Genomic DNA, 25,726 nt, shown 5'->3' on the forward strand with positions numbered 1-25,726 from the left:
TTAGGGTATGTTTTAAGAATTCCATTCTGTTTATTGGATGGTACTTAATTTTTTTTTAACATTTTACTCATTTTTGAGAGCGAGAGAGACAGAGCATGAGTGGGGGAGGGCCAGAGAGAGAGAGAGGGAGACACAGAATCAGAAGCAGGCTCCAGGCTCCAGTCTGTCAGCACAGGGCCCAACGTGGGGCTCTAACTCCTGGACTGCCAGATCATGACCTGAGCCGAAGTCAGACGCTCAACTGACTGAGCCACCCAGGCACCCCTATTGGATGGTACTTATTTATACTCTCTTCATCTACATATAATTCAGGTTGTTTCCAAAACTCTTGCAAGGTATTTTTCCTGTGTGATCCTCTAATTCTGAATTCACGATGACAAGTAAGTCATACCAAAAACACATTTATATGACATTTCATTCCTAGTTGTTTTTCTTTTCTCAGTCCAGTGAAAGATAGAAAAAGAGAGGGATCACTTTCTGAATTTTAAAATCTTTTATTTATGTATGTGTGTATGTATGTATTTTTATTTTAGATAGAGAAAAGGCATGAGAGGGACTGAAAGGGAGAGAAAATCCCAAGCAGGCTCCGTGCTGAGTGTGGCACCTGACATGGGGCTTGATCTCACAACACTGGGATCATGACCTGAGCTGAAATCAAGAGTCAGATGCTCAACCAACTGAAACATCCAGGAGTCCCTGAACTTTGAAGTCTTTTAAATGGGAGCATTTACGTGTACACCAATCTCTAGTCTTTATCATGGCTCCTCCAGTACATCCTTATTCTTCTGTTGTCTATTTAGTGTACAGAATTCTCCCAATGATTTTTTAAAATCATTTTTTCCTATCTTCGCTTTCCTCAGTTCAAGTGGGAAATATCTGCACCTAACTTGAACATTGAGGGTAAGGTTAAATAAGAGCACACATAGCATTGAGAAAAGCAGTTGTGCAGTCTTTTGACCCCCATTTGACTGTGTATGAATATGTCTTGGGCCTGAGTCACTTCCTTACCAAGAGATAAAGAGCTCTTACAGTCATTGCCAGGCTTCTTACCTTGTGTGCAAAGATCTTTCCCTGTTGCAAGCTCATAAAATATTCCTTTATTCTGCATGTAAATCACTGGCCCACAGACACACCCTTAGATTCCAGACTCCATATGGGGGCTAATCATGAGAGATTGACTCACACCCTTGGAAATGATCTTACTCTTTTTCTTTCTTATGTGAGTGAAACTTTGTTCCATCCAGTTCTTGACTGCATTGTGTTTTCCTTGGCCACTCCGATACCTGTGCAGTGGACAGAAGGGTTTGTAATCTTCCCTGGGACTGGTAACCAGTGCACAGTGCTCTGGTTGACAAATAGTGGCTGAGTTTCAAAGAGTATTCATTCACAAACTTCTTTATCAATGGAAATTGTTTATCAATTCTGTAATTGATTAAGTGGCATAACTCTCAACAAATTGGGTCTGAGCCATTATTTTACACTATTCTTCACGAAATAACACTTTTTAAAACACAAAAAGCATAACAAAATGATTGGGAACAGTTAAACAGTGTAATTTTATCTAGAGGATGTTAACTTGAAAAAATTACAACCCATTCTAAAATAATTTTCATGACAGAACAATACTGGTTTGGTCTCAAAAAGTTGCATAGCCTCCCTCTTAAATCTTCTATATAAACATAGATTACTACAATAAACCTAGTCTTAGTACAGCAGAGCATTTGCTTAGCCATCTGTTATATTTACATAACCAGAGTCCAGGCTGCTCCCTGGGGCTCTACAACTTAATCAAGTACTCTATTTACACAGTCGCATATTCCCCAAGAGCTGCCTCTAGCAATGAAATTTACACTGCTAAATCTATCAATTAGTTCTAGCTCCTAGCCAATCAGTTCCTAAAAGTGGAAAGCTACGTGAAAGAGGAAAATCTTAGTTGAAATTCCTTTGACTTTCTTAAGAGATTATTTAAAAGTGATGAAATTGATGTTTTCCTTCATTTGTTTATTTACTTTTTTGTCAGTCTAAGAACAATTTGCAGCTATTAGAGAGATTCAACTAAAGTAGTGGAAAACAAAGGGAAGGGGTTGTAGTATTGTCTGTAGAGAATTTGAAAACAATAAAAACCCAATTAAAAGTATGTCTGCTTTTTATTACCACCAGCCATTCTAAACATTTTCAGTAATAAAATACTCATTCACAAAAAAGCCAAAATCATTTGTGTTCTAAGGTCTAATTAAAACAAATGCTGTACTTATCTCTGAGTTTTATGTATGCATATATATATATATATCTTTTATACATATATAAATATTATATATATACATGTCTATTATATATATATTGGTTTGTGCATGTATATTTCAAACAAATACAGCTGTATTACTTATCTTTTGGTAAACATTGTATTCTACGTAAAGAATTACTCTGAGGAATCAGTTATGTAATCCTCCCTGACCCCTATTCCCAGACCTAGATTTGTGTGTGTGTGTGTGTATGTGTGTGTGTGTGTGTGTGTGTGTGTGTGTGTGTGTAAGTGGGAAATTCAAAATAAAGTGATTATAAAAACAAGGGATAGAAACTGAGTCACTATAATTCTGTCATTCTATGTAAGCATTTAGAGATTTTTTAAAATTAATAAATATTTTACATTTTAGTTTAGTTTAGTTTTTATTTTAATTCCAGTTAGATATCATAAAGTATTATATTACTTTCAGTTGTACAACATAGTGATTCAGTACTTCGATATATCACCCTGTTCTCGTCAGGACAAATGTACTGTTTAATTGCCATTACCTATTTAGCCCCTCCCCTTATCCCCCTCCTCTCTGGTGACTATCAGATTGTTCTCTATAATTAAGAATCTATTTCTTGATTTGTCTCTCTCTTTCTTATTTTTCCATTTGTTAATTTGTTTTGTTTCTTAAATTCCATATATGAGTGAAACTGTATGCCATTTGTCTTTCTCAGACTGACTTATTTTGCTTAGCATAATACTCTCTAGCTCCATCCATGTCATTGTAAATGACAGGATTTCATTCTTTTTTATGGCTGAATAATATTCCTTTGTAGATATATATATATATATATATATACACACACACACACACACACACACACACACACACACACACACACATCTTTATCCATTCATCAGTTGATGGACACTTGGGCTGCTCCATATCTTGGCTATTGTAAATAATGCTGCTATAAAACATAGCAGTCCGTGTATCTCTTTGATTAGTGTTTTTGTATTCATTGGGTAAATACCCAGTAGTAGGATTGCTGGGTCATAAGGTACTTACATTTACAACTTTTTTTTGAGGAACCTCCATGTTTTCCAGAGTGGCTACATCTGCCACTACATCATAGTGGCTACTATTCCCACAAACAGTACAAGAGGATTCCTTTTTCTCCACATCCTTGCCAAGACGTGTTGTTTCTTGTGTTTTTTATTTTAACCATTCTGATAGGTGTGAGGTGATATCTCATTGTAGTTTTCATTTGTATTTCCCTGATGATAAGTGATAGTGACTACATTTTCATGTGTCTGTTGGCCATCTGCATGTCTTTGGAAAAATGTCTTTTTCTGTCCTCTGCCCATTTTTTAATTGGATTGTTTTAGGGTGTTGAGTTTGATAAGTTCTTTATATATGTTGGACACTAACCCTTTATTAGACATGTCATTTGCAAATATCTTCTACCATTCTGTAGGTTGCCTTTTAGTTTTGTGGCTTGTTTCCTTCACTCTACAGATTTTATTTTGATGGAATCCCAATAGCTAATTTTTGCTTCCATTTCCCTTGTCTCAGGAGACATATCTAGAAACAAGTTGCTACAGCTGATATCAGAGACACTATTGCCTGTTCTCTCTTCTAGAATTTTTATGGTACAGGTCTCACATTTAGGTCTTTCATCCATTCTTACTTTATTTTTGTGTATGGTGTAAATGTGGTCCAGTTTCATTTTTTGCATGTTGTTGTCTAGTTTTCCCAACATCATTTGTCAAAAAAACTGTCTCTCTCCCATTGGATCTTTTTTCCTGCTTTGTTGAAGATTAATTGACCATATAGTTGTGGGCTTATTTCTGGGTTTTCCATCCTATTTCACTGACCTATGTCTATTTTTTTTTTTCAGTATTATACTTTTTTGATTACTATAGCTTTGTAATGTAACTGTCTCCAACTTTCATTTTTCAAAATTGATTTGGGTACTTGGGGTCTCTTGTGGTTCCATACAATTTTTAGGATTATTTGTTCTAGTTCTGTAAAAAATTCTGGTGATACTTTGATAGGGACTGCAATAAAAGTATAGATTGCTTTGGGTAATATAGACATTTTAACAATATTTCTTCTTCCAACCCATGAGCATGGAATGTCTTTCCATTTCTTTGTGTAGTCTTCAATTTCTTTCATTAGTGCTTTATGGTTTCCAGAGTATAATTCTTTCATCTCTTTGGTTGGGTTTATTCCTAGGTATCTTACTCTTTTGTGTGCAGTTGTGCAGGGGATTGTTTATTTTTTTTCTACTTATTTATTATTGGTGTATAGAAATGCAGTAGATTTCTGTAGATTGATTTTGTATCCTGTGACTTTACTGAAGTTATCAGTTCTGGCTGTTTTGGTGGAGTCTTGCAGGTTTTCTATATATAGTGCCATGTCACCTGCAAATAGTGAAAGTTATACTTCTTCCTTATTGATTTGGATTCCTTCTATTTCTTTTTGCCGTCATGCTGTGGCTAGGACTTCAAGGGCCATGTTGAAAAAAAGGGGTCAGAGTGGACATCCTTGTCTTATTCCTGACCTTAGGGGAAATACTCTGTTTTTCCCCATTATGAATGATGTTAGCTGTGTTTTATTTATTTACTTTTCATATACTGCCTTTATTATGTTCAGGTATATTCCCTCTAAAACTACTTTGCTTTGCGTTTGCATCATGAATGGATGTTGTAGTTTTTCAAATACTTTTTCTGTGTCTGTTGAAATGATCACATGGTTCTTATTCTTTCTTATTAGTATGATGTATCATGTTGATTGATTTGTGAATGTTGACCTTCCTTGCTACATAGGAATAAAACCCACTTGATCATGGTGAATGATTTTTTAAATGTATTGTTGGATTTGGTTTGCTAGTAGTTTGTTGAGAATTTTTGCATCCATATCCTTCAGGGATCTTGGCCTTTTGTTCTCTCCTTATATGGTTTTGGTATCAAGATAATGCTGGCCTCAGAATGAATTTTGAAGTTTTCCTTACATTTCTATTTTTGTAACAGTTTGAGAAGAATAGGTACTAACTCTTCTTTACATCTTTGGTAGAGTTTCCCTGTCAAACCATCTGCTCCTGGACTTTTTGATTACTGATTTAATTTCTGTGCTGGCTATCAGTGTGTTCAAATTTTCTATTTCTTCCTGTTTCAGTTTTGTTAATTTATATGTTTCTAGGAATTTATCCATTTCTTCCAAGTTGTAAAATTTATTGGCATACAGTTTTTCATAATATTCTTTTATGATTATTTGTATTTCTGTGAGGTTGGTTGTTATTTCTGCTCTCTCACTGTGATTTTATTTGAGTCCTTTCTCTTTTTTTCTTGAGGCTTATCAGTTTAATTGATATTTGTCAGAGAAGCCGTTCCTGGTTTCATTGATCTGTTTTATTCTTTTTTAAAATTTTCTATATCTTATTTTTGCTCTAATCTTTATTATTTCCTTCTTTATACTAGTTTTTAAGGTTTTGTTTGTTGCTCTTATTCTAGCTCCTGTAGGTGTAAGGTTAGGTGGTTTATTTGAGATTTTTCTTGTTTTTTGAGGTAGACTTGTGTTGATATAAACCTACCTCTTAGAACCACTTTTGCTGCATCCCAGAGGTTTTGACCATTGTGTTTTCATTTGTTTCCATGTATGCTTTTGTTTCTTCTTTTATTTCCTGGATGACTGATCCACTGTTTGTTAACATGTTATTTAGCCCCTATGTATGTGTGGTATTTCCAGGTGTGTGTGTGTGTGTGTGTGTGTGTGTGTGTGTGTGACTTCTAGTTTCAAGATTTGTTGTTGTTGTTGTTGCTGTTGTTGTTGATGACTTCTAGTTTCTTAGCATTGTGGTAAAAAATACACATGGTATGATTTTGACCATCTTGAATTTGTTGAGACCTATTTTGTGGCCTAATACATGATCTATTCTGGAGAATGTTCCATGTGCACTTGAAATAAATGTGCATTCTGCTCTTTTAGGGTGGAATATTCTGCATATACCTGTTAAATCAATCTGTTCCAGTGTGTCATTCAAAGCCATTGTTTCCTTGTTTATTTTCTGTTTAGATAATGTATCCATTGATGTGAGTGGGTGTTAAGTCCCCTACTATTATTGTATTACTTTCAGTTAGTTCATTTATGTTTGTTAGGAACAATTTTATTAGTTTGAGTGCTTCTATGTTGGGTGCATAAATATTACAATTATTATTATTATTATTTTAATTTTATTTTTCATTTTTAAAAATTTACATGCAAATGAGTTAGCATATAGTGAAACAATGATTTCAGGAGTAGATTCCTTAATGCTCCTTAACAATTTAGCCCACCCCCCCTCCCATAACCCCTCCTGTAACCCTCAGTTTGTTCTCCATATTTATGAGTCTCTTCTGTTTTGTCCCCCTCCCTGTTTTTATATTATTTTTGTTTCCCTTCCCTTATGTTCATCTGTTTTGTCTCTTAAAGTACTCATATGAGTGAAGTCATGTGATTTTTGTCTTTCTCTAACTAATTTCACTTAGCATAATACCCTCCAGTTCCATGCACGTGGTTGCAAATGGCAAGATTTCATTCTTTTTGATTGCCGAGTAATACTCCATTGTATATATGTATACCACATCTTCTTTATCCATTCATCCATCGATGGACATTTGGGCTCTTTCCATACTTTGGCTATTGTTGATAGTTCTGCTATAAACATGGGGGTGCATGTGTCCCTTCGAAACAGCACACCTGTATCCCATGGGTAAATGCCTAGTAGTGCAACTTCTGGGTCATAGGGTGGTTCTATTTTTACTTTTTTGAAGAACCTCCACACTGTTTTCCAGAGTGGCTGCACCAGCTTGCATTGCCACAAACAATGCAAACGAGATCCTCTTTCTCCACATCTTAGCCAACATCTGTTGTTTCCTGAGTTGTTAATGTTAGCCATTCTGACAGGTGTAAGGTGATATCTCATTGTGGTTTTGATTTGTATTTCCCTGATGATGAGTGATGTTGGCATTTTTTCATGTGTCAGCTGGCCATCTGAATATCTTCCTTGGAGAAGTGTCTATTCATGTCTTTTGCCCATTTCTTCACTGGATTATTTGTTTTTTGGATGTTGAGTTTGATAAGTTCTTTATAGATTTTAGATACTAAGCCTTTATCTAATATGTCATTTGCAAATATCTTCTCCCATTCTGTCGGTTGTCTTTTAGTTTTGCTGATTGTTTCCTTTGCTGTGCAGAAGCTTTTTATTTTGATAAGTTCCAAGTACATTTTTGCTTTGGTTTCCCTTGTCTCTGGAAACATGTTGAGTAAGAAGTTGCTGCGGGCAAGATCAAAGAGGTTTTTGCCTGCTTTCTCCTTGAGGATTTTGATGGCTTTGTGTCTTATATTGAGGTCTTTCATCCATTTTGAGTTTATTTTTGTGTATGGTGTTAGAAAGTGGCCCAGGTTCATTTTTCTGCATGTCACTGTCCAGTTTTCCCAGCACCACTTGCCAAAGAGACTGTCTTTATTCCATTGGATATTCTTTCCTGCTTTGTCAAAGATTAGTTGGCCATACATTTGTGGGTCCATTTCTGGGTTCTCTACTCTGTTCCATTGATCTGAGTGTCTGTTCTTGTGGCAATAAATATTTACAATTATTATATCTTCCTGTTGGATTATCTCCTTATTACTATATAGTGTCTTTCTTTGTCTCTTGTTACAGTTTTTGTTTTAAAGTGTATTTTTCCAATATAAGTATTGCTCCTCTGGTTTTCTTTTACGTCCATTTACCTGAAAGATGTTTCTCCATCCTCTCATTTTCAATATGCAGGTGTTTGTAGGTCTAAAAAGAGGATCTTATAGGCAGCATATAGATTTTTTTGAATCTATTCTGTCACCTATGTCTATTGATCAGAGCATTTAGTCCATTTACATTCAAAGTAATTATTAATAGATAGGTTTTTATTGCCATTGTATTACTTGTTTTATGGTTGTTACTGAAGATTTCCTCTGATATCATTCTTCTCTTTCTCCCTTTTATGTTTTTTTGCTTTTTTAATGATATATTTGGATTTATTTGTTTTTATTCTTTGCCTATTTACAGTGGTTTCTGATATATGGTTACCATCATGTTGGTATATAACCTCTTCTGCAAATAGGAGTCTATATATATTGATTGTCTTTTAAGTGTGAACCCATTGTTTTCTCCTCTTCTCCCCATGTTTTAGGTATATGTTATCATATTTTATATCTTTTTTTTTTTGTAATTTCCTTAGCTGATTTTTTTACAGGAATACTCATTTGACTACTTTTGTTTTTCCTACTTCTAAACTGTCACCTTTGGTCTCTGCTTTCCACTCAAAGAGTCCTCTTTAGTATATCATACTAGGCTGATTCAGTGGTCATGAACTCCTAGTTTTTGTTTGTCTGGAAAGTCTTTATCTTTCTTATTCTGAATGATAGCCTTGGTGTATAGAGTATTCTTGGTTGCAGAATTTTCCCATTCAGCACTTAGAGTATATCATGCCACCCCCTTCTGGCTTGCAAAGTGTTTGTTGAAAAATCTGCTAGCCTTATAGATTTTCCCTTGTAAGTTACTGACTTTTGTCTTTCTGCTTTTAAGACTTTTTTATCACTATATTTTTCCAGTATTATAATATATCCTGGTGTGGATCTGCTTTTGTTGATTTTGATGGGAGTTCTCTATGCCTCCTGTATTTGAAATCTGTGTCTTTCCCCACATTAGGGAAGTTTTCAGCTGTTATTTCTTCAGATAAATTTTCTGCCCTCTTTTCTCTCTCTCCTTCTTCTGGGATTCCTGTAATAGAAATGTTATTATGTTTGATGGAGTCACTGAGTTCCCTAGGTCTATTTTCATTTTGTATAACTCTTTTCTCTCTCTCTCTCTCTGTCTTGTTCAGCTTGACTACTCTCCATTACTCTGTCTTCTATGTCACTAATGTATCCCTGTACTTCTTCCACCCTGCTGTTCATTTTATCAAGCATGTTTCATTTATTGAACCCTTTATCTCTGCTGTTATTCCTTATATCTGTGTTGTGTCTCATTCATGTCTTCTACTCTTTTCTCAAGTGCAATGAGTATCCTTAGGATCATTGCTTTAAATTCTCAACCAGGCATGTTACTTATAACATTTTGCTTAGATCTCTGTCTCTGGTCCTATCCTGTTCTTTCATTTGGGACAGATTTGTCTGACTCCTCATTTTCTCTGCCTCTCTGTGTCTGTTTCTGTGACAGCTGTGTTTTTTTACTCTTGAATGTAGTGGCTTTATGACGAAGAGGTCCTGGAGTGCACTACAGTGCGGTGTCCCCTGTTCACCAGAACCTGACACTTCTACTCTATATTTAGTGGTAGAGTTTGTTCTATCACTCTTTGAATCATTCTCCAGTTTATTGACTTAGATATGCATGACATATAAGTGAGCTCGGGGTCCTCCTACTCCACCATCTTCCCAAGCTCCAACCCTAAAGTAATCAATATTTTAGATGAATTTTAGATTTATAGAAAAATTGAGTGTATAGTTCCCATAGGCTCTCCCTTCTCTCCTGCAATTTCCCCTACTATTAACATGTGGCATTATTCATTATAATTAATGGACCAGTATTGATTCATTAGTGTTAACTAAAATTCATAATTTTTGTTAAGGTTCATTCTTTGCATTATAAAGTTCTGAGCTCTAACATATGTGTAATGTTATGTATTCATATTACAGTATCAAACAGTATTTTCACTGCTCTAAAACCTCCAGTACTCCATCTATTTACCCCATCTCCTGTCCCCTGATATCCCTGGAAAATACTGGGTTTTTATACTTTCTACATAGCATTTGCCTTTTCTAATGTAGTTTGAATCATTTAGAAATAGTCTTTTCAGACTGACTTCTTTCATTTAATGTTTGCATGTAACTTTTCTCCATGTGTTTTGTGGCTTGAGACTCACTTATTTTTTAGTGCTGAGAAGTATTCTATTGTTGAGATGTACCCAAATTTTTGTCTCCCATTAATCAATGGAAGGAAAACTTGGCCGCTTTCAGTTTGGGGCAACTATGAAATAATGTCTGGTGTGTGTGTGTGTGTGTGTGTGTGTGTGTGTGTGTGCATTGTCATTAATTTAGGGAAATACCTTGAGCACAATTGCTGAAAAAGCTATGCATAGCTTTGTAAGAAACTACTGAACTGCCCTTTAACATGGCTAAACAATTTAGCATTCTCAACAGTTATTAATGAAAGTTCCCGGGGCGCCTGGGTGGCTCAGTCGGCTAGGCGGCCGACTTCGGCTCAGGTCATGATCTCACGGTCCGTGAGTTCGAGTCCCACGTCGGGCTCTGTGCTGACAGCTCAGAGCCCGGAGCCTGTTTCAGATTCTGTGTCTCCCTCTCTCTCTCTGACCCTCCCCTGTTCATGCTCTGTCTCTCTCTGTCTCAAAAATAAATAAACGTTAAAAAAAATTAAAAAAAAAAAGAAAGTTCCCTGTTGCTTTACATCCCCACCAACATTTAGTAGAGTTTGTACATTTAAAAAAAAAACTTTTAGCCATTCTAACGTGTATATTGATACCTCATTGTTTGATTTGCAATTGTCAAATAACATATGTTGAGGTGTTTCAGATATTTATTTGCCACCTGCATATATTCTTCAGTTAGGTGTCAGGATCTCTTGCTTATTTATTAATTGATGTATTTATTTTCTTACTATTGAGTTTAAAAGTCCTCTGTATATTTTGGACACAAGTTCTTTATCAGATATGTGTTTAGCAAGTACAGTATTTTTCTCCAAGTATGTGACTTGTCGATATTTTTAACAGTGTACTTTTACAGAGCAGAAGTTGTTCATTTTAATAAAGTCTAATTTATCATTTTTTTTCTTTCAATGGACTATACCCATGCTCTACTCCATGTCATCTCTCCCTTCTAACTCTTCCTTTAAGATTCATGATTTACAAGGAGACTATCTCTAAAACTTACTATATGGGCCATGTATTAACTTCCTAGGGCTGTTGTAACAAATTACCACAAAAGGGGAATGGTAATTTACTCTTTCAATTTTGGATGCTATAAATTCAAAATCATGACATTGTTGGGGTTGCTATTTCCTTCTGGAAGCCCTAAGGAGCCTCAAAGACAAACCAGGTGGCACTTTTCACACTTTACTTGGAAATCTCCTAAGGTAAATGTTCAATTTTATTGAACAGTAGAGCACAATTCTGCCAGCTTCTGCAAATTTATCAAAAGGATCCCTATTCCTTCAGTGCCCATTACCTGTCCTTTGTTTTCATCTGAGACTCACAAGAAACATCTTTAATATTTCTAGCACCATTCTGTTCTTTATTTTATATATAATATAAATATACACACATACATACATATATATTCTTTAAGATAAAAGCTTCTCTATAGCTCTCCTCACTTTCTGATTCTTCACCAGAATCTATTTTAATGTCCATATTTTTACCAGCAATCCTTTTAAGGCAAGCTATACTTTTTCTGTAATGTGCCTCAAAACTCTACCAGCTTCTACCAATTACCCAATTCCAAATCCAATTACACATTTTGAAGTATTTGTTCGAGTAGTATTCCACTTCCCAGTGACAAAATATGTATTAAGGTTCTCCAGAGAAACAGAACAAATAGGAGATTATATCTGTATCAATATATCTGTATCTATATATCTATCTATATTTGTCCCTGTGTCTATAGCTATATATTTATTTATGTCTATATATAGTTCTGTATCATTTATCTCCATCCATCCATCCATCCATCCATCCATCCATTCATTTGTCCATCCATCCATGAAGAGACTTTAAGCGACAGGCCTTTGTGATTGTAGCAATTGGTAAGTGCTAGATCTTTAGGGTATGTTGACAGACCAGAAACTCATGTAGGAGTTCATATGTCAGTCTTGAGGCAGAATATCTTCTCATGCAGATACCAGTTATTAGATGAGAGCCCATTCTGTTGCAGTGTAATTTTATCTTAACTTGATTATATCTACAAAGTTCCTATTTATAAGTGAGGTCACATTCACAGGTACCAATGATTAGGATTTAGACATATCTTTGGTGGGGACATAACTCAACCTACAACAGGACACAAAATTGTATCATGAACATCAAAAAACTATTACCAGTGAAAGTGTGTAATCTTCTGTTCAAACTGTCATAAAGTATTTTACATTGTTTCAATATCTAAAAATCAGAGTGATTATTAGATGACTGTGTGGTATGTAAATGTCACCTGTCAACACTTTACATGGCCGTGAGAAAAACCTGGTAAAGGGGGCACCTGGGTGGCTCAGTTGGTTAAGCCACTGACTTTGGCTCAGGTCATGAATTTGTGGTCCATGGGTTTGAGCCCCGTGTCAGGCTCTGTGCTGAAAGCTCAGAGCCTGGAGCCTGCTTCAGATTCTGTGTCTCCCCGCTCTCTCTCTGCCCATCTCCTGCTCACATTCTGTCTCTCTCTCAAAAAAATAAATAAATGTTAAAAATTTTTTTAAATAATAAAAAAAGAAAAACCTGGTAATCAAGCAAAACTAAGTGTAGTGGACTTACTGTATTAATGACAAATATTGTTTCGATGATCTTAAAAGAGTCTCAGAAAGAAGAGATCAGAGGGGCATCTGGGTGGCTCAGTCGGCTTAGCATACAACTTTGGCTCAAGTCATGATCTCGCATTTGGTGAGTTCCAGCCCTGCATTGGCTGTCTGCTGTTAGCATGGAGCCCACTTGGGATCCTGTCTCCCTCTCTCTTCACCCTTTTACCACTGTGCTTTCTCTCTCTCCCACAAATATATTTTAAATGTCATGATTTATAAAAACTAATTAAATAAATATATAACAAGAAATTAGAGAAAAGTGTTTATAGAATGAGGACCTGTGCTGGGAGATTTGAAAGTGGGTCTTAAAAGGCAGGGAACAGATCAAAATTGTGTAGAATTTCTGACACTATAGTTTGGATTGCTTTATACCATGTGGAAAGAAACTTGAAGTGAAACTTGATGAGCAAGATAGTTTAGATAAAGTCTACTCTGCCAGGGACAAATAATGTATGCTAGGAAATATATGTATGTTGGTTTCAGCACACATAGTATATTTTTAAGCTTTCAATTTGGGAAATTTTCAAAAGAGTTTACAGTCCACTGAAACTTTTTGAAAAAAGTTTTTATCTAAATTCAAGCTAGTTAGCAAGCAGTATAATATTAGCTTCAGGTGTACAAGATAGTGATTCAACCCTTCCATACAACACCCGGTGCTCATTACAAGTGCACTCCTTAATCCCCATCACCGATTTAACCCATCCTCTGACCTACTTCCCCTGTGGTAAACATTAGTTTGTTCTCAATAGTTGAGATCCATTTCTTGATTTGCCTCTGTCTCTCTCTCTCTCTCTCTCTCTCTCTTTTTTTTTCCCTTTGCTCCTTTATTTTGTTTCTTAAATTCCACTTCCCAAACCAAAATATTTTCCAGTGGGTCATTATTTTAAATCATATGGACTTGAATTTACTAAGATTGACAAAAAACAAAACAAAACAAAACAAAAAGAATCCTTTGAAAAATCAAAAATAAGATCTATAAAGAAGTTGCCACAAAATGATAATATTTAGTTACTTACAATAAAATTCACTCTGACATCCCTCAACCTCTCTTCTTTTTCTAATCATCATTTAGAGAGAAGCAGCACTACATATGGGCATAGTTCAAAGGGAAAATAGATATCATAAAAGCCATAATTAAAAATTGTTTAATTAAAAATTAAAAATTATCTGTTTGGTAAATGAAGAGTAGCTTCAGGGATCTATGCATATAAAATTTAGTGACCTTGCCTCAAGTCAGCACACCAGGGATATTTTTTTCCTTCACCAGTGCTCTCTGCATGCCCTAGAGTACTGCTATCACTAGAATAGAGTTGTCTCAATTTTCACAAACTGTCATCCAATGAGATATGGCTTTTTCTTTTTATTATATTTATGGGTAGCTAAAATTCCCGAGGGGATGAATTACTCAAGATAGTTAAAGATGGTAAGACAAGAAGTAATGGTCCGAAACATGAAGAGAGAATACTTAAACTAGATAAGATGAAGAAATTCTTAGTCATGAGGTCAATGAAGCAGTCTAATAGGGTACCCAGGGAGGCAGTCAAGATAGCATCACTAAACACTACTCAGACTCAAGGGAAAATTAATGAGACAAGCTCTGGTTGGGAGAATGAGAAATCTTATGTTTTTAGAAAAGGAAGAAATAATCTGTTATAGGTAACCCAAGATGCATCTTTTAAATAGTTCACCTATGTAAAAATGTTACTTCTAATTGGCATTAAAGTATTACATTTTAAGAATTAATACATTTCAAGGTGATTTTTAAAGGCTTCAAGCAGTACTTCTGCAACAAATATTTACTGAGTGTCTACATTGTGCCAGGCACTTTTCTAGGCTTATTAATATATACTCAGAATATCATGCAGGTGCATGAAATATTGATTTTTAATAAAGGCCATTGGTGACCTCCAACACCATATGTAGTTAAAATACACTAATTATTCATTCATGTATCACCACACAGTAATATACATTAGTGCTTGATATGCATGTTTCTCTGCAAATGACATGCTATTTCAAGTGCTTTAACTCCTGTCTATCACTATTGTCTTAATTTTTTCCTACTGGTTCATTATGCTATTAAAGAGAGATAATTAATGGTTAATTCTGTATTTGTACAGATTAATTTCTTTATTCTATAGTAATATAAAACCTATATATTTTAAATAACTATAGTATATAAGTAATATAGGTAACATTTAATTCATGGATTGTATTATGCAAAGTTAAAGCAAAATTTGAAGTATAATTGCTATAAAATCACTGTAAATGTTTAAATTACACAATTTGATTAGTTCTTATATACATATGTGCCTTGAAGCCATCACCACGATTAAGATCATGAACATAACTATTACATCGAAAAGTCCTCTTTTCTAATCTCTTCCTCTCATCCTTCTATAACCCATACCCTTCACCAGACAACCATTGACCTGCTTTCTCTTAATATTGATTAGTTTGAATATTATTGGATATTTGAATACTGAATATTAGTTTGAATAAAATATATAACATTTTATATAAATGGAACAAAATACCTACTCCTTATTGTCTGGCTACTTTTACTCAGCATAATTATTTGGAGAGTCATTTATGCTGCTGAATATATTAATAGGCCACTCCATTTTATTGCTGAGCAGTATTCCATTGTACGAATATACCATCACTTGCTTGTCTGTTCACCTGTTCATGGATATTTTGGCTATTGTTAGCAATTTGAAATTATTAAAAATAAAGCTGTTTCATGTAAAAAATATTTCTATGGACATATGCTTTCACTTATTTTGGAAAATGCCTTGAAGTAAAATGATTAGTACCTATAAAGTTTGGGAAACTCCCAAACTGTTTGCAAAATATTGTGCCATTTTACATTCTTCCTAGCAGTGGAGTGGTTCTATTATAGAATCATTCCACTAGGTACGTAGTGGTATTTCATTGTCATTTTAAATGGTATTTTTTATTTTTATTTATTTATTTATTTTTTATTTTATTTTAAGTATATTTATTTATTTTGAAAGACAGCGTGAGGGGGGGAGGGGAAGAGAGAGAGGGAGAGAGAGAATCACAAGCAGGCTCCACACTGTCAGAGCAGGTGCTCAAACCCATGAACCCGTGAAGTCATGAGATCCTGACCTGAACTAAAACCAAGAGTTGGACATTTAACTGACTGAGCCACCCAGGAACCCCTTAAATGGTATTTTTCTAATGACTAATGGTGTTGAACATATTTTATTTGCTTGTTTGTAATCCATGTATCTTCTTTCATTATGTGTGCCTTCAGATCTTTTGTACATATTTAAATGGCTTATAGCTTGTCCAGTGTGTGACTTGAACTTGTTTTCATTTTCTTAGTGTTTTTCCTGCAGCTTAATTTTGATGAAATCTAATTATTTATTTATTTATTTATTTATTTCGTGGATCATACTTTTGGTATCTAAAAAATATTGTCCAACTCAAGAGATTTTTCTCCCATGTATTTTTCTCAAAATTTTACGTTTTTAGTTTTACACATAGATCTATGATCCAATTTGAGTTAAGACTTCTATACAGGGAAAAGTATGGATCAAAATTTGTTTGTATATATTTGCTGAAATTGTTACTTTTCTCCAAAGAATTGCCTTTGAGCTTTGTCAAAAATAATGTATAGGTCTGTTGGTTGATTTAATGTTGTGTTCCACTGCTCTATTTGTCCATTTTTAACACAGTGTTCACTCTCTTGAGGACTACCTTTGTAATAAGTCAGCTTGTCAGTATCTACAAAGCCTACTGGGATTCTGACTGGGATTACACTAAACCTATAAGTCAATTTAGGCAGAACTGACCTTTTATCTATGTTGTTGCATTAAAGCTGCCTATCTCTCAATGTATTTAGGTCCCTGTCTTCAATTTCTTTAGATTTGATTTATAGATTTTACTGTATATATTTTTTACAACTTTGGTCATTTTTTACCTTTAATTATTCCAAAATGTTAACGCTCTTTTAAAATGTATTATTTTTCATTTTTGACTTTTTTGTTAGTACATAGAAATGCAATTGTTACTGTATATTACATTGTATGCAAAATTAGTAACAGTATTTCTAATAGTTTTTAACATGTTCCATAGAATTCTTTCCATAGATGATCATTCCATTTTCAAACAAGTAGAATTTACTTCTTCGTTTCCAAAATCGATGTGCTTTATGTTTTCTTATTTACTGCACTGCCCAGAAGTATAAATACAATGTTAGTAAAGTGTTGACAGCAGTTATTCCTTCTTTGTTCCTGAATTTAGGAGGGAAACTATTCACTTTTTCACAATGAAGGATATTAAAGAAAGAACCCTGTAGCTTTTCCCTAGCTTCCCTTTATGAGATGAGGATGTGCCCATGTATCGGAGAGTTTTCATTAGAATGAATGTTGTATTTTGTTAAATGCAATGCAATTAATATTGCAGCAAGGTATTTTCCCCAAATATCCAACATGCTTTTTAATGTCACAGTCATGTTCTCAGTAGGGGAATCTACTGAATCACGTGGGCTATATTTATAGGACGTTGAATGAGGTAATGAGTTGAACTTTTTATGCAGCTCAGTCATTACTAGAGTTTTATACAAGGGAAAGAAATAGTGACAATATAAATGATAAAGAAAACTCTGGAAATAAGATGTATTCCTTTTTGGGTATACCTATCAAAACATGCATGTTAAAAATGTAATAAAAATAATAAATATTATTTTCTTGCCAAGATTGTAAATATTTTTATTGGTAATGCACAGTGTTAATGTTGATAAAGTAAATGAAGTATTTTCAGAAACAGCTCGTAGGAGTTCAAATTAATTAAAGTTCGAGGAGATAATCACAATATGTTAAATAAAAATGCAGGTTGCAAAACAAAATATATAGTACCATCATATTTTTGTGGTATAGGTAACTATAAAAGCACCTCAGAAAAATTATTAAAGGTACATGTAATGTATACTTAATAACTGAATGGGCAATTATATGGATTATTTTTACTTTCTTCTCTACAACTTTATGTTTTTGAAAATTTTATACAACAGACAAATATTTGCAGGTTGTGTTTCTCAGGAACAGACTTTGAGCAGAGATTGGTCTGCAAGATATTTATTAGAAGATGCTCTGAGGATTAATGCTTTCAAAGGAAGGGAAGGACACAGAATTGGGCAGAAGAAGAAATCAGCCTGTACTTCAGATTCAAAGAAAGTTTCAACCATTGTGCAAATGTTGAAAGGAAGTATCTTAACTACTGAAGAAAATTGCTGTGAGATATTTTCTGGATTTAACATGATTTTTAATGTCACAAATCAGGCTTTCCATATAAGCAGGCTGGAGATGTTATGGAATCGCATGTAATATTGATAGGTGTACCTAGATCAGGTAAAGGAAAATCACTTCAAGACAACCACCTTAACCATGTGTTAGAAACTAAAGAAGCTATGCTGAAAGAATCAAATACAGGATATCAATAAAGTGATGGGAATTATTTAAAAAAAGGTGCCAAATGGAAATTCTAGAGGTTAATACAAAATTACTGAAATGAAACATATACTAGAGGACTGAATGGTAGATTTGAAGTGGCGGAAGAAAAAATCAGCAAAATTGAAGGGAAGTAATTAGAGATTATGTAGTCAAAAGAACAGAAAAAAAAGAATAAGGAAAACTGAACAGAGCCTCAGAGAATTATAAGACACCATTAAACACACCATTATAAGCATAAGTGGAATACTCATAATGAGAAGGGAGAGAAAATGGAGCAGAAAAATATTTGAAGAAATAATGGCTAAAAACTTCCCAAATAAGATGAATAATACTAATCTATACATTCAAAAAGCTTAATTAACTCCAAGTAGACTAAATTAAACAGATTCACACCTATAGACATCACGGTGAAAATATTGAAAGTCAAAAACAAAATCTTAAAAGTATAAAGGGAATAAAGACTTCACGAGAACTATTAAAGGATCCCAGCAATGCTGAAGAATACAAGATTAATAGCCAAAAATCATTTGTATTTCTCTAGAGATGTAATGAAAAATCTGAGAATTAAATTTACAAAATCCCATTTATAACAGATCTAAAGGAACAAAATACCAGAGATTAATTTGCAAAAATAATTGCAAGTGTATATTGAAATCTACAAAGCATTGTTAAAAAGATAAATAATAAATAAGTGGGGAAAACATCCATGTTCTTGGATTGGGAGTTTTAATATTGTTAAGATGGTAATACCCCCCAAATCTGTCTACAGACTTTCTTCAATTCTATAAAAAATTAAAACTACCCTTTCTCAGAAATTGACATGCTGATTCTAAAGTTCAGATGGAAATGCAGAGAAATAATCCTAAAATAATCTTGATAAAGAAGAACAAAGTTGGAAGAGCCACACTTCCCAATAAATAATAAAAATAACCATATAGATCAATGGGATGGAATTGAGAGTCCAGAAATAAGCTTATATATTATGGTCAATTGATTACTGACAAGGGTTGGAAGTCATTTGATAAGGGAAATGGTGTTGGGAGGATTGGATAGCGACATCAACAAAAATGAATTTGAATACCTACCTCCTACCACATAAAAAAAAACAAAAAAACCAAAACAAAACAAAACAAAAAAAACTTTAAATGGTTAAATGTCCTAAATGTAAGTGCTAAAACTTTAAAATTCTTTGAAGGAACATAGTGTACCTATGTCCCAAAATGTATGACAAATAATAGCATAAATACCATGGGGAGAAAAATTTAAGTACATTCTTGGAAAGTTCATGTAGTATACATGAAGTGATATAAAAAACAATTGTGATAAGTATGGATTTTATAAACTATAAACCACGAAAAGGGAAAAAAAAAAACAATTATAGCTTGAGTGAACAGCACTGATAAAATGGGAAACAAAAAAAGAAGAAAAAAAATGAAAGAGGAAAAATAGAAGAAAAAAAACATAAGAAACAAATTGGAAACACATGGGAAATTGATGCATTTTAGTCCAGCTGTATCAATAACCACTTAAATGTACAATTTTTAACACCAGCTATCAAAAGGTAGAGATTGTCAGATTGGATTTGAAAGCAAAACCCTGTTACATTCTATGTAAACATAGATTCAAGGAATAAATGCATTGTAAGGAGGGGAGACGGTAAAAAACTTAGAAGTATGCCGTAGTAACAGCAGTAAAAGAAACGCTAAAGTAACCATTTATGTCCTGCCTCTAGCAGCTGGTATTAGTCCAGAAATGGTCATGTGACTGAACTTGGTCTCATAAACTTGAAAGGAAGAATTTAGAGTTTATTTTAGAGAACATGTTTTCTCTTATTTCTCTTCATCATTCCCATTAGATACAAAAAGAAAAAACAACACAGCAAAACAAAAACACTTTCACAGGTAGTCATCTCTCTACCATGTGTGTTACCAGCCTTGGGATAACAGGGAAAATAGAACAGCACAGATGAAAGAAACAGGTGTTCGATAGCTCTATTGGTTGATTGCCTAGGTTTCCAGTTACTTCAGATAAGAAACAATTTTATTAAGTCATTTGAAATGTTTTTTTCTGCTACATAATTCACCTATTATCAATCTCAGTATTAATTTTCTATTAGCAATAATTTATTTTTTCTCTCCTAAAAGAAAATTGAAAAATATTTTGATGAAAGTGATATCTAGTTGTTGTACTGTGTTATCTCAAAACACAGCTAAATTACACATAAGAATGCTTCTAATTATAGTTTCAACCAGTGGTTAATAAACGACTGATTTAATACTTAAGATTGTTTACTCCTATACAATTTAGTTTGCAATTTTAAATCTATATGTTTAACAAATTAAATATTAAATATTTTAAAGACCTATATATTTATCATTTTAATAATTATGATACCATTGTTTATATTTGAATATATAGATTTATAAATAATATTTTATACATCAGATTTATTTTTCTACCATCTGGAAAATATAAGTTATTTCTGTTAAGGTAAATATCTCACCAAAACAAATCCATATTTTTTTGTTCTTCTTTCAGTGCTTAGTAAATAAACACTGTATTTAAATTTATTAAAATATATCACTTCCTTAATGAAAATTTAACTTAAGGAAAATCTCAGTTATAAATAAATCATTAAGTATTATCTCAGGGCCCAATGCTCTACCAAACACACAATGATACTCACTTGATGAAATTTATTCATGGTAGGTTGACAAAAAGACTTTGGAGATATCAATTCCTGTTAGATTATAATTCATACTTTCAACATTGCTTATGCATAATAAAACAAAATTGTGTACTCCTCTCTCCTAAGTATTAATTTATAAAGACATATTTTGTTACACAAAGAGTATCAGTGAATTTGGAGTTAATTGTTTAAATTCTAAGATCCTTCTTAACAAGAATTCTAACAATTCTTGTTAGAACAATCTAACATTGGATACATTAAAATGTTTTTTTAACGTTTATTTATTTTTGAGAGAGAGAGAGAGAGAAAAGGATCTGAAGCAGTCTCCAGGCTTTACACTGTCAACACAGAGGCCTACTCAGGGCTCAGACTCATAAACTGTGAGATCATGACCTGAGCTGAAGTCCGACACTTAATGACTGAGCCACCCAAGTGCCCTATAACGTTAGATATATTTTAATTCCACTCTTTTGAGATTGCTTATTGAATATTTATGTGCTTTTTAATAAAAAGATAAAGGCATTTGAGTATTTAAATATCCCCAGAAACATTTCTAGATTTTTCCTCTATTTTTATGTACCATAGAATTCAGGAAAAGCCCAGATTGGTATTTTAAAGACTTGATTATACTGGAACAGAGATTGTACCAGCTTTGATAAGAAAAGAGTTCTTGAAACCAGGAAAAAACATATTTACTTGAAAATGAAAATATCACCAATTGATTTAGATGTATCCATTAAAACTATACATCTATCTTTAAAAAAACACTTTGGCATCTAAAGAAAAAAATAATTTATTAGCAAAAAACTATAGGTTTAAAATTAGGATGTTTAGGGATGCCTGGGTGGCTCAGTAGGTACAGCATGTGCCTCTTGATCTTGGGGTTGTGAATTTGAGCACCACACTGAGTACAGAGATAACTTAAAAAAATAAAAGCTTTAAAAATAAATAAAAATAGAGTAATCAGAGCTTCTTCCAGAACGGCGTCTGCCCGGGTTTTGTGGACTTCCCTCACGGCATGTACCCAAACGCCAGTCTTCGCTCCCACCTCAAACGAAGAAGCCGAGACTGCCTGCTGCCCCAAGCCAGAAGAGACGTCCACCTCTCAGCACTTGACAACAGGAGAAAAAGAACAGAAGGAAGCAGTTGAACATATTGATGAAGTACAAAATGAAATAGACAGACTTAATGAACAAGCCAGTGGGGAGATTTTGAAGGTAAAACAGAAATATAACCAACTCTGCCAACCATTTTTTCAGAAGAGGTCGGAATTGATCGCCCAAATCCCAAATTTTGGGGTAACAACATTTGTGAACCATCCACAAGTGCTTTTACTGCTTGGGAGGAGGATGAAGAGGCGCTGCATTATTTGACAAGAGTTGAAGTGACAGAATTTGAAGATGTTAAATCAGGTTACAGAATAGATTTTTATTTTGATGAAAACCCTCACTTTGAAAATAAAGTTCTCTCCAAAGAATATCGTAGGAATGAGAGTGATGATCTATCTTCAAAGTCCACTGAAATCAAATGGAAATCTGGAAAGGATCTGACAAAAGTTCAAGTCAAACATAGAATAAGGCCAACAGGAAGAGACAGCGTGAGGAACCAGAGAGCTTCTTCACCTGGTTTACTGACCATTCTGATGTGGGTGCAGATGAGTTAGGAGAGGTCATCAAAGGTGATATTTGGCCAAATCCGTTACAGTACTACCTGGTTCCCTATATGGATGATGAAGGGGAACGAGAAGAAGAAGATGATGATGATGAAGAAGAAGAAGGATTGGAAGATATTGATGAAGAAGGAGATGAGGATGAAGCTGAAGATGAAGATGATGATGAGGGGGAGGAAGGAGAAGAGGATGAAGGAGAAGATGACTAATGGAACACTGATGGATTCCAAGCTTCCTTTGTAATTTTCTCCAGTTCCTGGGAGCAACTTGCAGTCTTTTTTTTTTCCCCTCCTCCTCTTGTGCTCATTCACCCTGTTTTTCAAGTCTCTTTTCTCTCCCTTTATACCATGATTCTCAACTTATTTTGGGGAGAAATGTCTTGAGCAGGATACAGTGGGAAAAGAATCTCTACCCCTTTCTGTTCCAAATTCATTTTAATCCCTTCCTGTCTCAACAAAAACTTTATGGAATCAACACCACCGTGCTCTGTGGGAAAAAAGAAAAACCTTCTGCTCCCCTACCTCTGCTGGAAGCTGGAGGGTGTTAGGCCCCTGTGTAGTAGGGCATAGAATTCTAGCTTTTTCCTCCCCTTCTTTGTATATTGGGCTCAGAAATTACACTGTGTCTCTATGTGAATATGGACAGTTAACATTTACCAACATGTATCTATCTGTCTGATTTCTCTTGTTGAAAAAAAAAACAACGAAAAAAATGGGTTTATAGAAGGTCAGCAAAGGGTGGGTTTGAGATGTTTGGGTGGGTTAAGTGGGCATTTTGACAACATGGCTTCTCCTTTGGCATGTTTAATTGTGATGTTTAATGGACATCCTTGCAGCTGAAGATGGCACTTTTAAAATAACATTCTCTCCTAATGATGAGTTGAGCCCTGCCACTCGATGGGAGGATCAGCAGAACCTGTAGGATCTTATTGGGAATTGACATTCTCTTGTAATTTTGTTCCTGTTTATTTTTAAATTTAGTTTCACTGGAAAGGAAGGAGGCTCAGTTTTAAACATTAAAAGTGTACACATTGCTTTGTTACAATAAAACTAAATGTGCACACACTAAATAAATAAATAATAAATAAGTAAATAAATAAATAAATAGAATTACGATGTTTATAATCAACTTTAATGAGGATTTCCTTAATAAATGATGAACAAAACACTAAATTTTAGACTTGCTTATTTAAGGAATAAGGAGCTATCTTACTAAAATAGTCATTCTTTCATTAAGTTAATATTTATTGAGCTCAATATGGGCTAGTGATACATCCAAATACCAGGGATGTAGTAGTAAACAGGATAGGCTTAACCTGTTCTAGTAACTCCTGGAGTTTATATTTCAGTAATACACCCTAATCTCAATATCACTAAGGGTAAAATATTAACAACTATATAGAGGTACTTGTTAATGTGAGATTAGGAATGAGGTAGGAATTTCTTCAATAACATGGTAGGCATATAATAGCAGCTCATTTAAAAACTCTTGTAATATATGCAAACTCTTTCTATCTCAGTGTTTGCTATAGGCAATGCCAAAATCTGGACATGAATGTTTGTGTACCTCAGAAATATAAGCAGATTTTTAGAAAGACAGTGAATATACATAGTTTCAAATGTTATTTTCTAAACATATGAGACTATAAGTCAGAGACTATATCCCTCATAAGTGAAAACAGTACAAGTTGGCTTATAAATACATTAAATGTTTTCAGAAAACAAATAACTTATTGAATTATATTATTCATCTCATAGGAAACTAATAGTTCATTTTATGAATCAACTATTTTATACTTAAATTATGCTTATAACTTCCTTTAAATTCTATCTGTGTACTAGGTTGAGTAGTACCTCCCCCCCCCCCCCCAAAAAAAAAAAGTTCATGTTTAAAGGAACTTTGGAATGTGACCTTGTTTGGAGATAGAGTCTTGTACATGTAAATAGTTAAAATGAGGTCATACTGGATTAGGATGGGCCCTAAATCAAATGACTGGTGTCCTTAAAAGGAGGCCACATGAATAATTAGAGAACACACAGGGAGAACACCATATGATAATGGTGGCAGATTAGAGTGAAGCACTGACAAGCCATGGAGAGCTTAGAATTCCCAGCAACAATCAGAAAAGAGGAAAGAGGTATGGAACAGATTCTCCTTCATAACCTCCAGAATGTACCAATCCTGCCAACCCTTGATTTCAGACTTCCCGCCTCACAACTGTGAGAGAATAAATTTCTATTGTTTAAGCTGCCCATTATGCTTATTTGTTATGGCAACCTTAGAAAACTAATATAAATCTAATATTAAAAATCCCAAGCATTTTTCCTATTAATCTCACATTAGGAAATACTTTTAAAAAAATTAAGACACGAATAATGCTGTTCCATATAGAAGATTTTGTTTGTTTAAGTGACATATTTTAAACAACATAATATTCTCATTTCATTGTTATTGAGACATTGTTCTCAATGACATATACTTATTATTCTTTTAAGTACATATTTAACTAATATTAAACTTAGTCATCATGTGGTACATTACATCCCTGGTACTTATTTATCTTATAAGTAGAAATTTGTGCCTTTTGATTGTCTTCCCCTAATTCCCCTCCTTCCTGCCCTCCACTGCTAGTAACCACAAGTGTGGTCTATTTTTCTATAAGGTTTTTGGTTTGTTTGTTTTTTTTTTTTTTTTTTAGATTCCATGTGCAAGTGGGATTATACTGTATTTGTCTTTCTCTGTCCTATTTCACTTAGTTAACTGCCTTCAATATCCACCCATGTTGTAGCAAAGAGTGGGAGTTCCTTATTTTTGCCCATATATGCATATATATATATATATATGTCTGTGTGTGTGTGTGTGTGTGTGTGTATATATATATATATATATATATATATATATATATATCTCACAACTTTTTTATTCATTCATCTGTTGATGGACACTTATGTTGTGTCTGTCTTGGCTACTGTAAATAATGCTACTATAAACATGAGGGTGCAGATATCTTTTTGAGTTAGTGTTTTCATTCCTTTTGGATTTATTCCCAGAAGTAGAATT

General features: G+C 33.9%; 1 pseudogene; it reads left to right on the top strand.

Moving 5' to 3' along the window:
- Positions 1–373: 373 nt before the first annotated feature.
- Positions 374–22,875, top strand: LOC109274908 (protein SET-like; annotated as a pseudogene).
- Positions 22,876–25,726: the final 2,851 nt, after the last annotated feature.

This window comes from Panthera pardus, unplaced genomic scaffold, assembly GCF_024362965.1.
Source record: "Panthera pardus isolate Hobbes unplaced genomic scaffold, ASM2436296v1 HiC_scaffold_13, whole genome shotgun sequence".
Classification (NCBI taxonomy): Eukaryota; Metazoa; Chordata; class Mammalia; order Carnivora; family Felidae; genus Panthera; species Panthera pardus.